The sequence below is a fragment of the Phyllobates terribilis genome, unplaced genomic scaffold, assembly GCF_046119375.1.
Source record: "Phyllobates terribilis strain yellow unplaced genomic scaffold, ASM4611937v1 Scaffold_1__5_contigs__length_1240528914, whole genome shotgun sequence".
Classification (NCBI taxonomy): domain Eukaryota; kingdom Metazoa; phylum Chordata; class Amphibia; order Anura; family Dendrobatidae; genus Phyllobates; species Phyllobates terribilis.
The window spans coordinates 307,786,906-307,801,644 of NW_027362761.1; positions in this window are offsets into that span (position 1 = coordinate 307,786,906).

Below are 14,739 nucleotides of genomic sequence, written 5' to 3' on the forward strand. Positions count from 1 at the left end.
GGGGTTCCGGTGGTCCTTACTGGGTATAAAGGGCCCCCGTAGGCGCGGACCCGGTGTCCGGTACATATATCGGGGTGAGCCTGGTATGCTTCTCTGCCCCCTCGCTACTTCTTCCTTCTCCTCTCGCCTTCGGCCCACTCAGGGCCCTCACTAGGCCTTCACACGTGCTGTAGGCCTTGGCTCGCCTAAGCACAGCAGCCAGCTTGCTGCCTCTTCGCTGCTCTCTGAGCATCAGCACTCTCTCTGCTCAACTCTGAGCTCTGTCAGACTCCAAACACTAAACTGAACTCACTTAACTAACTGAGCTGCCTGGCTCCACCCTCCTTATATATATATCCCTAACGGGCTCCCTCTGCTGGTGTGAGGTGGTAGGGTGGAGGTGTGTGAATGTGTGAGGGCCTCTTGTGGAGAAGTCCATCCATGCACCCTTCTGGGTTCTGTGGCACCAGTGCACAGTAGGGCGCCACATACACACTAGGTCATTTTCTGATGATACTTCCCCTTTAACCAAGAGACCCCCATTATTTAAAAATGACATGTGAAGATAACTGCCTTTTCACTCACTTCTCACCTGATGCTAATATATGCACAGGTACCTACGCCGAACAGAATTTTAGGTCTGATCAAAAATTTAAAGTGGAATTTGGTAACTCATTGTATAACTCATCTCCAGTCCTCATGCTCATTCCCATGCTCTGTATATTTGTTTTAATTTTGTTTGTTTACACTTTTTTTAACATGAAGAAAGGAAACCTTACCAAACATAGTAGCATCTGATATTCGGATGATAGTCGGATGATAGTACTAACATTGCTTATAAAAGCACTGTGATCCACTCCTAACCAGGAGCTGAAACATGGCTGCTTCTTGTGCCTAATAGAAAATCCAAGCTTATTGCTTTTCTACAGCATATGAGTGTTCAGGTTGCACAGGATACGTATGTGCTACGTATACCTAATTGTATATCTCATATATATATACCCACTGTATATATATATATATATATATATATATATATATATATATATATATATATATATATATATATATATATATATATATATATACAGTGGGTACGGAAAGTATTCAGACCCCTTTAAATTTTTCACTCTTAGTTTCATTGCAGCCATTTGGTAAATTCTAAAAAGTTCATTTTTTTTCTCATTAAAGTACACTCGGCACCCCTTCTTGACTGAAAAAAACAGAAATGTAGAAATGTTTGCAAATTTATTAAAAAAGAAAAACTGAAATATCACATGATCATAAGTATTCAGACCCTTTACACAGACACTTATATGCTGTCCTTTTCCTTGTGATCCTCCTTGGGACCACCAGAAGTCTTCCTAGACCTGGCCGTCCAGCCAAACTGAGCAATCGTGGATGAAGAGCCTCGGTGAGAGAGGTAAAGAAGAACCCCAAGATCACTGTGGCTGAGCTCCAGAGATGCAGTAGGGAGATGGGAGAAAGTTCCACAAAGTCAACTATCACTGCAGCCCTCCACCAGTTGGGCCTTTATAGCAGAGTGGCCCGACGGAAGCCTCTCCTCAGTGCAAGACATATGAAAGCCCGCATAGAGTTTGCTCAAAAACACATGAAGGACACCCAGATTATGAGAAATAAGATTCTCTGGTCTGATGAGACGCATATAGAACTTTTTGGTGAGAATTCTAAGCGGTATGTGTGGAGAAAACCAGGCAATGCTCATCACCTGCCCAATACAATCCCAACAGTGAAACATGGTGGTGGCAGCATCATGCTATGGGGGTGTTTTTCAGCTGCAGGGGCAGGACGACTGGCTGCAATTGAAGGAAACATGAATGCGGCCAAGTACAGAGATATCCTGGATGAAAACCTCTTCCAGAGTGCTCTGGACCTCAGACTTAGCCGAAGCTTCACCTTCCAACAAGACAATGACCCTAAACACACAGCTAAAATAACAAAGGAGTGCATTCAGAACAACTCTGTGACCATTCTTGACTGGCCCAGCCAGAGCCCTGACCTAAACCCAATTGGGCATCTCTGGAGAGACCTGAAAATGGCTGTCCACCAACGTTCACCATCCAACCTGATGGAACTGGAGAGGATCTGCAAGGAAGAATGGCAGAGGATCCCAAAATCCAGGTGTGAAAAACTTGTGGCATCATTCCCAAGAAGACTCATGGCTGTACTAGCTCAAAAGGGTGCTTCTACTCAATACTGAGCAAAGGGTCTGAATACTTATTGCCATGTGATATTTCAGTTTTTCTTTTTAATAAATTTGCAAAAATTTCTACATTTCTGTTTTTTTTTTCAGTCAAGATGGGGTGCAGAGTGTACATTAATGAGAAAGAAATGAACATTTTAGAATAGAATTTACCAAATGGCTGCAATGAAACAAAAATGAGTGAAAAATTTAAAGGGGTCTGAATACCTTCCGTACCCACTGTATATATATTATATATGTGTGTATGGGCATAAAAAGTAGTGCAACACCAGCAAGCAGCAGAAAAAAAAGGAGCAAAGCGAGGGCAACATAAACTTGTGCTGACTCCACACTCTGGTTAAAGGGAACATGTCACCAGATTGTCCATATATAGACTGTAACCACCACCCGTCAGTCATCTTTACTAGCACTCCTGGACCCTCTTCATATGATCACAGCTTCCAAGCATACCTAAGTAAACACCTTTTATAATTGTATCTCTCCAGATGCTAATCAGTGAGAGTGGTTTGATGGTCGTCCCAGTACTGCGCTCTGCTCCTGCAATCGTGGTCTCTCCTGTTTTGTGGCTTCTGGAACAGAGCTGGCCATGCATAACAGACTGTGTGGGTGACATCATTAGTGAATGTAAGAGAAACTGCAATTGCCGGGACAGAGGAAGCGCTGAGCACAGTCTGGAGACACCCATCGGACTACTTTGTGCCGATTAGCATATAGAAAGTTTATTTAGGCAAAGCCTGGAGCTAGGCTCCCTTTAAAAGTATTTTGCTGGTTACAGTGTCGGACTGGCCCACTGGACAGCCAGAGAATTCTTCGGTGAGCCATAGTCACTGACACTTCAGCTTTACAATGCCCCCCTCCCTTAGCTTCTCTTCATATGAAGACATATAGAGTTTCTGTCTATATGGTTGGTGCTGTAATTGCAGAAAGTGTTAGGTGGGTGTGTGAAGACATGAGGGTCAGTGGGCGCTCTTGTCCGTTGGCCTGGCTGTCTTTAGAAAAACCGCATGGACCAGGGCTCATCCCACTGAATGATCATACTCCTTTCCCATGGCCAGAATACTACTCAGATAACACAGGGTGAGGGTAAAACAGTATGGCAATAATTTATTGAACCACTAACAGACAATAACATATAGAACAGTTCCAGCAAATACACAAGACGTTGCAAAAGACAGAGTCTCACCCTTCCGCTGGCTTGCTGGGATTAGAGCAGCAGTGGCTTCGGGGCATTCAGGGCCTACTACCCCAACCAATAGCAACCCTCTTTTGATGAGCACCCACAGAGAGGAGATAGTGGCAAACTTAGGAAGCTAAACGAGTGCAATGAGCTATGTGGCCAAGTGACCTGATTGCCCCAACATGGATGCTCCAAATGTCTCCATAGGCACAGTGATGGGTAGTGGATCAAATCTGTATTCCCCTGGCTGGCAGCATGGTGCCTGGCTACTGTTCTGACAAGTCTCAAAGGCAGATCCCCCTTTTATAGTTCACAGCTCTTATTCAGGCATTTTTCCACAGGATTGGGGGAAGGTGGCAGGAGCTCATCTCTCATTGCTCGAGGGTTCATAGTTCATCTTTCAATATTTGCAGGTCAACAAACTGCATGGCCTGGTACAATGGGTAATCAACATATTAGCAAACATCAATTGCTCAATTACCCACTGTCCCTGTCTTCCAAGGATAGCACACAATACTCTGCAGCAAACATCAATTCAACCTACAAGAAGGGTCAACGTTCGGTCTCATATGAACAATAGCTCATGTCCCTGGGCCTACTGAAATAATACATTTGGATAACTAAGAATGAATGCGGTGTCGTCACAGGGTGTTTGCAGTGTCCTGAGTTCTGCAGCTGCTGATTATTCACTCCACATTGCAATCCCGCTTAAAGTAAGTTAATTGGTCTGTAAAGTGTGAATATTTATTGTGTTCATGTGTTATACGTGACTGTGGAAAAAAGAGGCCCTGCGAACTGATTGGTGGGCAGCGGGGGTGACGGGACAGTATTGTTTTTTTTTTTGTTTTTTTTTTAACCTTTCCCAAGCTCTTTACATTTTTACAAAATGGCACTGCAGCTGGCCACCAATATTGCTAAAGTCATGTGGAGCAAATTACAAAAAATCTATATACTGGAGAATACAGATTTTTATAACATTCAAGTAGAATTCAATTCTACTTGAATAAAGTCATCCATTTCTAGTTCTGAGTAAAGTGAAGCCACAAGGCTTATTACCCGACCAGTCCATCGGGTTTTTGTCAGAATTGACTGATCGGCAGTCCGGCCCTGCATACTGCAAAACAAATTTTCCAGCTCAGTATTGAAGAAGATCAGGACTGACTCCATGCTATCATACAATTTTGGATAACTAGAGGAGGAAGACATGTGAAGAGTCAGACTTCAAGGTTGGATTTCAGAAAGGCCAATTTTTAAGGGACTGGGAAAGAGGATAGGAAGGATCCAATGGCTGGATATCCTTAAGGACAAAAATGTCCAGAAAGGATGGGAAATTTTGAAAAATCAGATTCTCAAAAGCACAAGCGTTAACAATCCCTAAAACAGGGAAGAATAGGAAGTATTTAAGGAAACCAGGATGGATGAACACAGAACTAAAAAGGAAGAAAGAAATGTTTATCAAATGGAAAGAGGGAGGCATATCTAAAGAAAAATATAATGCTGTCTGCAGAACCTGTAGGGCATGCATCAGATTAGCTAAAGCTGATAATGAATAAAGGTTTGCAAGAGATGTCAAAAGGATTTGGGGGGTATGTCAAAAGTAAAAGAAAAGTCAAAGATGCTACTGGAGTTTTACAGGATGAAAATGGTAAAGTGGTAAAAAATGATGCTGAGAAGACCGAACTTTTAAATTCCTATTTTGCATCTGTTTTCTCTCAGAAAGTAAATGTAACATCAACTGATCTTCACTCTACAATTGAAGGAATACAAGTAGAAGAATCCACAATATCTATAAACAGAGAGATGGTTAGGGAACACTTAGCTAACATAAATTAATTCAAGTCTCCAGCTCCAGATAAATAACATCCTAGGGTACTGAAGGAGATAGCACAGGAAATTATTGAACCACTCTCCATAATCTTTGAAAATTATTGGAGTACAGGAGAAGTCCCAGAAGACTGGAGCAGAGCGAATGTTGTCCCTATCTTCAAAAAGGGGAAGAAGGTAAACCCAGGGAACTATAGGCCTGTGATCCTTACTTCTATACCAGAGAAGATCTTTGAAAAAATTATTAAACAACATGTATGCAAGTACCTTTATGAGAATGAAGTGATTAACCAGAGCCAGCATGGGTTTGTAACTAATAAGTCATGTTAGACTAACTTAATTTCTTTCTATGATGGAATCACTGACTGGGTGGATCAGGGAAATGCAGTAGATATAGTACAGTAGTGTTCAAGATAATAGTAGTGTGTTCAAAAACATGAGTTAAGCACAAAATCTTTATACTATTTTTTATTTCCATGCATTGGGAACATTGCACACTGTTTTCTAACTCAAAACATGAAGAGAAATGTATATAATTTTTAACTACTTTACAGAAAATAAAAAATGAATGTTGGGCTGTTCTAAAAAAATAGCAGTGTCTGCATTTGTCTTTACAAACTCACAATATGTACTCTTTTTTTTGAGGATTTAGCATTCCTGTGAATCACTAACCTACTATTTAGTTGTATACCTACAGTTTTTTAGAACTGATTCACATCTATGTTGCATAGAGTTAACCAACTTCTGGCACCTGTCAACTGTTATTCCAGCCCAGGATGCTTTGACTACATCCCACTATCTTTTAGCATTTCTTGGCTTCGCCTCAGAAACAGCATTTATGATATTACCCCACAAGTGTTCTATCAGATTAAGGTCCAGGGATTGGGCTAGCCACTCCATAACCTCAATTTTGCTGGACTGGAACCAAGATTTTGATCATTTACTCAAGAGTTTTGGGTCGTTGTCTTGTTGAAACACCAATTTCAAGGGCACATCCTTTTCAGCATAATGCAACATGACCTCTTAAAGTATTTTAATATATCCAAACCATGATCCCTGGTATGCGGTAAGTCCGACTCAATAGTAAGAGAAACATGCATATATCATGATGCTTGCACCACCATGCTTCACTATCTTCAGAGTGTACTGTGGCTTGAATGCAGAGTTTGTGGGTCATCTGATGAACAGTATGTGGCCCTTGGACCCAAAAAGAGCAATTTTTTTCATCAGTCCACAAAATGTTTCTCCATTTTTCTTTTGGCCAGTTGATGTGTTCTTTGGCAAATGGTATCCGCTTCAGTACATGTCTTTTTTTTAACAGTGGGACTTTGCGGGGACTTCTTGCTAAGACAGTGGCTTCACAAAGGTGTCTTCTAACTGCCACAGTACTCACAGGTAACTTGACAATGTCTTTGATCATCCTGGAGCTGTATTGGAGCTGATCATTGAAGCTGATCATCTTCGATCCATTCAAATGGTAGTCTTCCGTTTTCTTCCACGTCTCTCTGGTTTTGCTTTCCATATTAAAGCATTGTAGATCATTTTAGCTGAACAGCCTATTATTTTAGCTGAACAGACTTCTATTATTTTGAACACTACTGTATATCTTGACTTCAGCAAAGCATTTGACAAAGTATCTCATACCATCCTTATTGAAAAAATGACCAACTATGGAATGGACAAGGCAACTGTTAGGTGGATTCATAACTGGCTTAGTGATCGGACCCGAAGAGTGGTCATAAATGGTTGCACATCCAGTTGGAAGAAGGTCTCAAGTGGGGTACCACAAGATTCTGTCCTGGGCCCTGTGTTGTTTAACATCTTTAGCAATGATTTAGATGAAGGAATTGAGGGTAAATTGATTAAATTTGCTGATGACACAAAGCTAGGAGGCATAGCTAATATTAGAGAAGAGAGAGAGAGAGAGAGAGAGAGAGAGGATTCAAAAAGATCTAAACAAACGGGAACTATGGGCAGCAACTAACAGAATGGTTTTTAACAGGGAGAAATACAAAGTCCTACATCTAGGCAAGAAAAATGAAAAAAGTATATACAGAATGGGAGGAATAGGGCTAAGAAACTGCACATGTGAAAAAGACTTTGGTATACTAATAGATAACAGACTGAACATGAGTCAACAGTGTGATGCAGCAGCAAAAAAAGCAAACAATTCTGGGTTGCATTAACAGAAGCATAGAGTCTAGATTGTGTGATGTAATTATTAGTGATGAGCAAGCACTAAAATGCTCGGGTACACGTTGCTCGGGTCGAGCAAATTGGAATACTCGGGTGCTCGACCCGAGCAACGAGCCCAATGTAAGTCTATGGGAAACTCGAGCATTTTTCAGGCGGCTCCCCGGCGGTCTGCAGAGGTCCTAAAAATTGCCCAAATCGATGGGAACAGTGCTCAAATGACATGGGAACAGCATGGGGAAGACCCCTTTAAGCATTTCTGACTCCCAGGTCACTGCTGTCAACAACGTTGTCAGAGTATTAAGCCACTTTTACGGACTCACAATAAAACATACAAAAACAAAACCAAAATGGATTTTCCTGGGAAATATATTAAGGAACATCCTTTCCAGGGTAATGACTTGTATATAAGGCAAAGTAAATAACCAAAACCAAAAATACTCCTCCACACCTTGGGCTATGTTCACACGTAGCGTTTTTGCACTTTTGCATTGCTTTCAACAAAGTCAAATGCATTCACTGGGAAATGTCATTTTAACATTTTACAACCTTATCTGGCCATGTGGTGTGTGACACATCATCAGATACATGCATACAGTGCTGAAAAGACAGGGGAACAGCATGGGGAAGACCTCTGGAAGTATTTCTGACTCCCAGGTCACTGCCTAAAAGTGTGCCCATCATAAGTGATCCTTGGCACATGCGAAGATGCCTCCCACCAGGCATCTGTCGTTGCATACTTGCAACAATCAGATGCAAGAGCAAATAGCCAAAATCAGGAAGCGTATATCCATGTGTGGGTGGGAAAAGGTGCATGGGAAAACACCTCCCAAGAAAAGACACTGGATCTGAGTTTATGTTACGCTGCTATCATTCGGTGGTGTTGAGAAGTCTGGCCCAATCCAGCCCTTGTTCATTTTTATAAGAGTCAGCCTGTCAGCATTTTCAGTTGACAGGCGGATGTGCTTATCAGTTATAATTCCACCAGCGGCACTAAAAACCCGCTCTGATAAAACGCTGGCGGCAGGGCAGGCCAGGACCTCCAAGGCATAGAGAGAGCTAGTTCATTCCACGTATCCAGCTTGGATACCCAATAATTATAAGGCACAGAGGAATCACGGAGGATGTTGGTGCGGTCGGCAAGGTACTCCCTCAGAATCTTTCAAAACTTTGCACTCCTTGTGAGAGTACCCTGCGCCTCAGGGCCTGTGGGATGGGAGGGTCTGAGAAAACTCTCCCAGAACTTTCACAGTGTTCCCCTGCCTCTGCTGGATTGAAGTTGTGTCTCTCTCACCTGTACTCCTTGGTTGTCCAACGAAGTGTGCCCTCTGCCGCCAACGTTTTCAGATGGGAATTTTTTTAATAGTTCTGCAACAAGGGCCTTCTGGTACAGCCCCATTTTTGTAGACCTGTCCGCCTCAGGAATAAGAGATATAAAGTTCTCCTTGTACCGTGGGTCTAGAAGTGTCACCAACCAGTAATGACTGTCATCCAAAATTTTGAGAACGCGAGGGTCATGGGAAAGGCAGCGTAACATAAACTCAGCCATGCGTGCCAGACTACTAACAGGCAAGACTTCCGTGTCCTCACCAAGAGGATGACTGACCATGCTCTCCTCCTCCTCCTCTCTGTCCTCTGGCCATCCACGCTGAACAGACGGTATGACAGCTGTGCAGGTAGTACCGTCTATAGTGCATGAAACTAGCTCCTGTCCTTCCTCCTCCTCCTCCTCTTCCTCATTGTCACCCAATCCACGTTGAGATGAGATGAGGCTTGGCTGTGTGTAATCACCCTGTATGGTTCCTTGCTCCATCTCATCGTGCTCTGCCTGCAATGCATCCTCTTTGATTGTGAGCAGAGAGCGTTTCAGAAGACAGAGAAGCGGGATGGTGACGCTAAATATGGTGTCATCGCCGCTCACCATCTTAGTGGAGTCCTCAAAGTTTTGGAGGATGATACATATGTCTAACATCCATGTCCACTCCTGAGGTCTTATGTGTGGAGTCTGAACTGAATACCAACGGCCTTGTTGATGCTGGTACTCAACAACTGCACTCTTCTGCTCACAAATCCTTCCCAACATCTGCAGTTTAAAGTTCCAATGCGTGGGGACATCACACACCAGTCTGTGAGCCGGAAGCTGCAAACACTGCTGAAACACGGCAAGGATGGCAGAAGCTGTAGCTGACTTTCTAAAATGGGCACACAGGCGGCGCACTTTAACAAGCAGATCCGGCAGCTCCGGGTAGGATTTGAGAAACCGCTGAACCACGAGGTTAAGCACATGGGCCAGGCATGGTACGTGTGTGAGCTCACCTCAGAGCCGCCACCAGGTTCCGGCCATTGTCACACACGACAATGCCTGGCTGTAGGTTCAGCGGTGTGAGCCACAGATCTCCCTGCTCTTTCAGAGCTGTCCACAACTCTTCAGCATTGTGCGGTTTGTCACCTAAGCATATTAGCTTCAGCACAGCCTGTTGCCGCTTGGCCGAGGCAGTGCTGCAGTGCTTCCAGCTTGTGACTGATGTGGTCATTTCGGAGATGGAGGCTGAAGAGGAGGAGAAGGCTGAGGAGGATGAGGTGCAGGAACTGTAGACCGTGGGGCCAACCCAGATTGACCTAGGGCCTGTAATCCTTGGCGTCGGGAGGACGTGTTCCGTCCCAAGGTCCGACTGGGTCCCGGCTTCCACTATGTTAACCCAGTGTGCCGTCAGCGAGATGTACCGTCCCTGCCCACAAGCACTTATCCACGTGTCCGTGGTTAGGTGGACTTTCCCGTTAACTGCGTTGTTGAGGGCACGGCTAATGTTTTGGGACACGTGCTTGTGTAATGTGAGGACGGCACACCGGGAGAAATAGTGGCGGCTGGGGACCGAGTACCGAGGGATTGCCACCGCCATCAGGTTGCGGAATGCTTCCATCTCCACAAGCCTAAAAGGCAACATTTCGAGCGCAAGCAGTCGTTAAATGTGAGAATTTAGTAGTGTGGCCTGTGGGGCATTGGCTGCATATTTGCGCCTGCGTTCCAAGGACTGGGGTATGGACAACTGTACGCTGCGCTGGGACAAGGACATGGACGTGCTTCCTGATGCTGCTACTGGAGTGCGCAACGACAGGTGCAGGGCAGGAGGCATCTTCGCATGCACCATGGACAGGAGATTGGCTTGCATGCACAACAGCAGAAGAAGCAATGGTGCCACCTGCAGACACTGTTCCTGGGCCCTGGGGTTCGGCCTACAAAGTCGGGTGCTTTGCTGCCATGCGCCTGATCATGCTGGTGGTGGTCAGCCTGGTCATTTTGCCACCCCTGCTGATGCTGGCCTGGCAGGTGGTGCAAATGGCCTTTTTGGTGTTATCGGCAGAGTCTTTAAAAACCAACCAGACTTGGGAAGACCTAACAGTTGTACTGGCAACTTCCTTCGTGTTGGTGTTACAGGGAACGTGCCTGCCTTCTGTCTGCGGCCACCACACTGCTTCTTTCTGCCTGTTGGGGTGCTTTGCCTCCCTCCCCCTGTGTGCTGCTGTCCTCGCTCTGCATGTCCTCCTGCCAGGTTGGGTCAGTTACTATATCATCCACCACCTCATCTTCCACTTCCACACCCTGGTCCTCCTCCTGACTTTCTAGCAATTGTGTCTCATCATCGTCCACCTCTTGTGACACTTTCCCACCGTCGCCTTCATGTGACCGTGGCTGCTCAAATATTTGGGCATCGCTACACACGATCTCCTCTTGCCCCGCTTCAAGTGGACGGGGCAAGAGGCCCGAATCTATAAATGGAATAGTGAACAGCTCTTCAGAGTGTCCAAGTGTGGGATCAGTTGTCTTCGGGCACTTGGCATGGTATGAGGAAGGAGGATCAGGGTGAGGAATATGCGGTCCAGACTCATGGCTACTGAGACTTGACCGTGTGGGAGACAGGGTGGTGGTGGTGGCTAAGTGAATGGAAGCATTATCCGCTATCCAACCAACAACCTTTTGACACTGCTCTGGGTTCAATAGTGGTGTGCTGCGGTCCCCTAGGAATTGGGACAGGAAGGTCAGGCGAGAGGATGTGGGTGTTTGTTGTGGCACAATTTCAGCTTGCCCACGGCCTTGTCCTCGGCCTCTGCATGCACCATCACCATCACATCCAGTTCCCCGTCCCTTGCCACGTGCCTTGCCCATTTTAAATGGAGGACAGTATCTTCCACGCTCACTACAAATGATTGAGTTTGGAGCGAACTTATATGTGATCCGTGTGAAGAAGAAAACAGAGTTTTAAATACCTGGCCTGTAGGTAAGTAGTTTGAACAGCAAACTGGTGTGAATTGCTTCACTGACACACTGAAAGAAATTTTTAATGGAGGCCAGAAATGGCAGTATTTTCTGACAACGTATATGTGATCCGTTTGACGGAGAAAACACAGTTGTAAATAGCTGGATTTCTAGCGCTGTAATATGGAAAGGACCTGGATGTATTCTGCAGTGCCAACAAGCAAATGGCGCAGAAAAACGGTGTTCTCTGGATTTCTTTTTAAGCAAATAATGAGGATTAAGATCCAAAAAAAAAGTATTCCTGGCCCCTGAGACCTGGGTCTTTGTATAGAAATATTTAACAGCAGCAGAAGGCAGAATTGGAATGGAGCCTCTTGTGCTATATGCACTGCAGTCTGCTATATACCCTGCCTGCCTATATACACTGCCTGCCTGATATCTCTGCAGATGGATTAGTTAGTCCTCAAAAGGACTGTTTGTTAAGATGGATATGTGTAATGTACGGTTTTTCTCCCTACACTACCTAATACACAAGCAAATCTCTCCCTGACGCAGCAGCACTTCTCCCTACTCTGCCTGATTCCGGAGTGACTGTGACGAGCACAGCGGCGCTAGGTTTGATATAGACCTGATGACGCTGTGCGGCCAGCCAATCACTGTAATGCCACAACCAACATGGCTACGGCATTACAGTGAGTGGCAGGCAATCCCTGCATGTTGATTGGCGCTCTAAAGAGCGCCAAACATTCAGGGAGGGGACCCGAGCTCCAGCCGAGCAGCCCCGGAAATACTCGGCGAGTGCCGAGCATCTCGAGCATACTGGAAGCCTGTGCTAGCATTTCTTCTGCGGTGTTGCTATCAGTGTGTCAAGAGTGGGAGAAGAGGGTAGCATTGACAATCCAACACAATGGGCAGCACTTTGAACACATTTTATAAGTGGTCATAAACTTGTAAAAAACTCATGAAAGAATAAAGTTATGTTAAAATCAAGCACACCATTGTTTTTCTTATGAAATTCTCAATAAGTTTGATGTGTCACATGACCCTCTTCCCATTGAAAAAAATAAAGTTGGATCCAAAATGTCTGACTTCAAAATGGCCGCCATGGTCACCACCCATCTGGAAAAGTTTTTCCCCTCCCATATACTAATGTGCCACAAACAGGAAGTTGATATCACAAACTGTTCCCATTTACTTTAGGTGTATCCATATAAATGGCCCACCCTGTATAAATCGAGAAGTTTATCCATTAGAAAGCATATTCTGCCACACAACTTTCATTAGACTCCCAAAATATGGCGTATAAAATAAAATGTTGTAATTTAACGAAAGCTCTTGCAGGTTTTTTTTTTTTCTTTACTAGAAACATTGGTACATCTGTGTAAAGCCCCCGTCTCACATAGCGAGATCGCTAGCGAGATCGCTGCTGAGACACGGTTTTGGTGACGCAACAGCGACCTCACCAGCGATGTTGCTGTGAGGTCGCTGATCGCTGCAGAATGTCCTGGACCATTTTTTGGTCTTTGCCCTCCAGCTGGTCAGCACACATCACTGTGTGTGACCAGCGGGACCAGCGATCAGGCTGTTAACCATGTTAAACCTCCCGCTCACCATAGCAGAGTGGTAACCATGATAAACAGCGGGTTACTAGGTGCGCGTGTGAGCAGGCTGGTAACCAGGAGCAGGACATCGTGGAAAGATTCTTTCCACGATGTCGCTGCTCCCCTGATCGCTGGTGAGCCTGCCTGTTTGACAGCTCACCAGCGATCACATAGCGACGCAGCAATGATCCCTGACAGGTTGTATCGTTGTCGGGATCGCTGTAGCGTCGCTAAGTGTGACGGGGCCTTAACTCAGCCCTATCCACTGGATTCATTTTCAGATTGGTGAGGGTCCTGGGGGGGTCACAATTCCACCTGTAAAACATTGATGGTCTAGTCTAGGGACAGACCATTAATGGATAATCTTAAAAACTTCACAACATATGATGATATTTATGTCATATGGCATGTTCCTGCCTTTAATGTGGTCACACATGCTGATCTCACATCATTTCCCGCACACTGATTTAATCAGCCATCATATGCCTTTAACAGCCGTGGGTGAAGGGGTGCTCCGCCCACAGCTGTTAACCAGGGGCGTAAGTCATTCCATGCTCCCATTGGCGTGCTTGTGGCGTGATCGCGGAGTGCTGATGGGTTATCATGACAGCTGGGGTTTAGCTGATGACCCCCGTGCCTGTCATTAAGATCCTCCTGTTCATAGGAGATCATGATTTCTGCTATACAAATTTCAAGTCCCCTAAGGGGACTATTAAATACAGTGAAAAGTTAAAAAAAAAAAAACACAAAAGTTCAATTCACTTTCCTTTTGCCCCATTGAAAGTAAAACAATAATAAAAAAATACACATATTTGGTATCGCTGTATTCAGAAATGTCTGATCTATCAAAATATAAAATAAATTTATACGATCGGTAAACAGCGTTAAGAGGAAAAAATCAAAATGCCAGAATTACATTGTTTTGGCTGCCGCAACATTGTAATAAATGCAATAAGAGGCGAACAAAACAGTGTATCTACCCCAAAATAGTATCAGTAAAAACGATATCTCAGGGCACAAAAAATAAGCCCAAAATCCATAAAAATGAAAACGTTACGGGTCTCGGAAAATGACGACAAAAGCTATTTTTTTTCACCACTTAAATAAAAAAGTACTATATATGTTTGGCATCTGCGCACTTGTACTTACCTGGGGAATCATATTGCCAGGTCAGTTTTTGCATGTAGTGAACATGTTAAATAAAAAATCAAACACATAATTGTGGAATTGTATTTTTTTTTACAATTTCACCGCACTTAGAATTTTTTCCCATTTTCCAGTACACTATATGGTAAAACCAATGGTGTCATTCAAAATTATAATTCGTCCCGCAAAAAAACAAGCCCTAGTATGGCTATATTGACGAAAAAAGAAAAAAGTTATGGATCTTGTTAGAAGGGGCGGAAAAAACAAGAACGAAAAAATGGAAAATGGTCATGAAGTGAAGGGGTTAACATAGCCATGTATCACATTATTTGACAAGTTA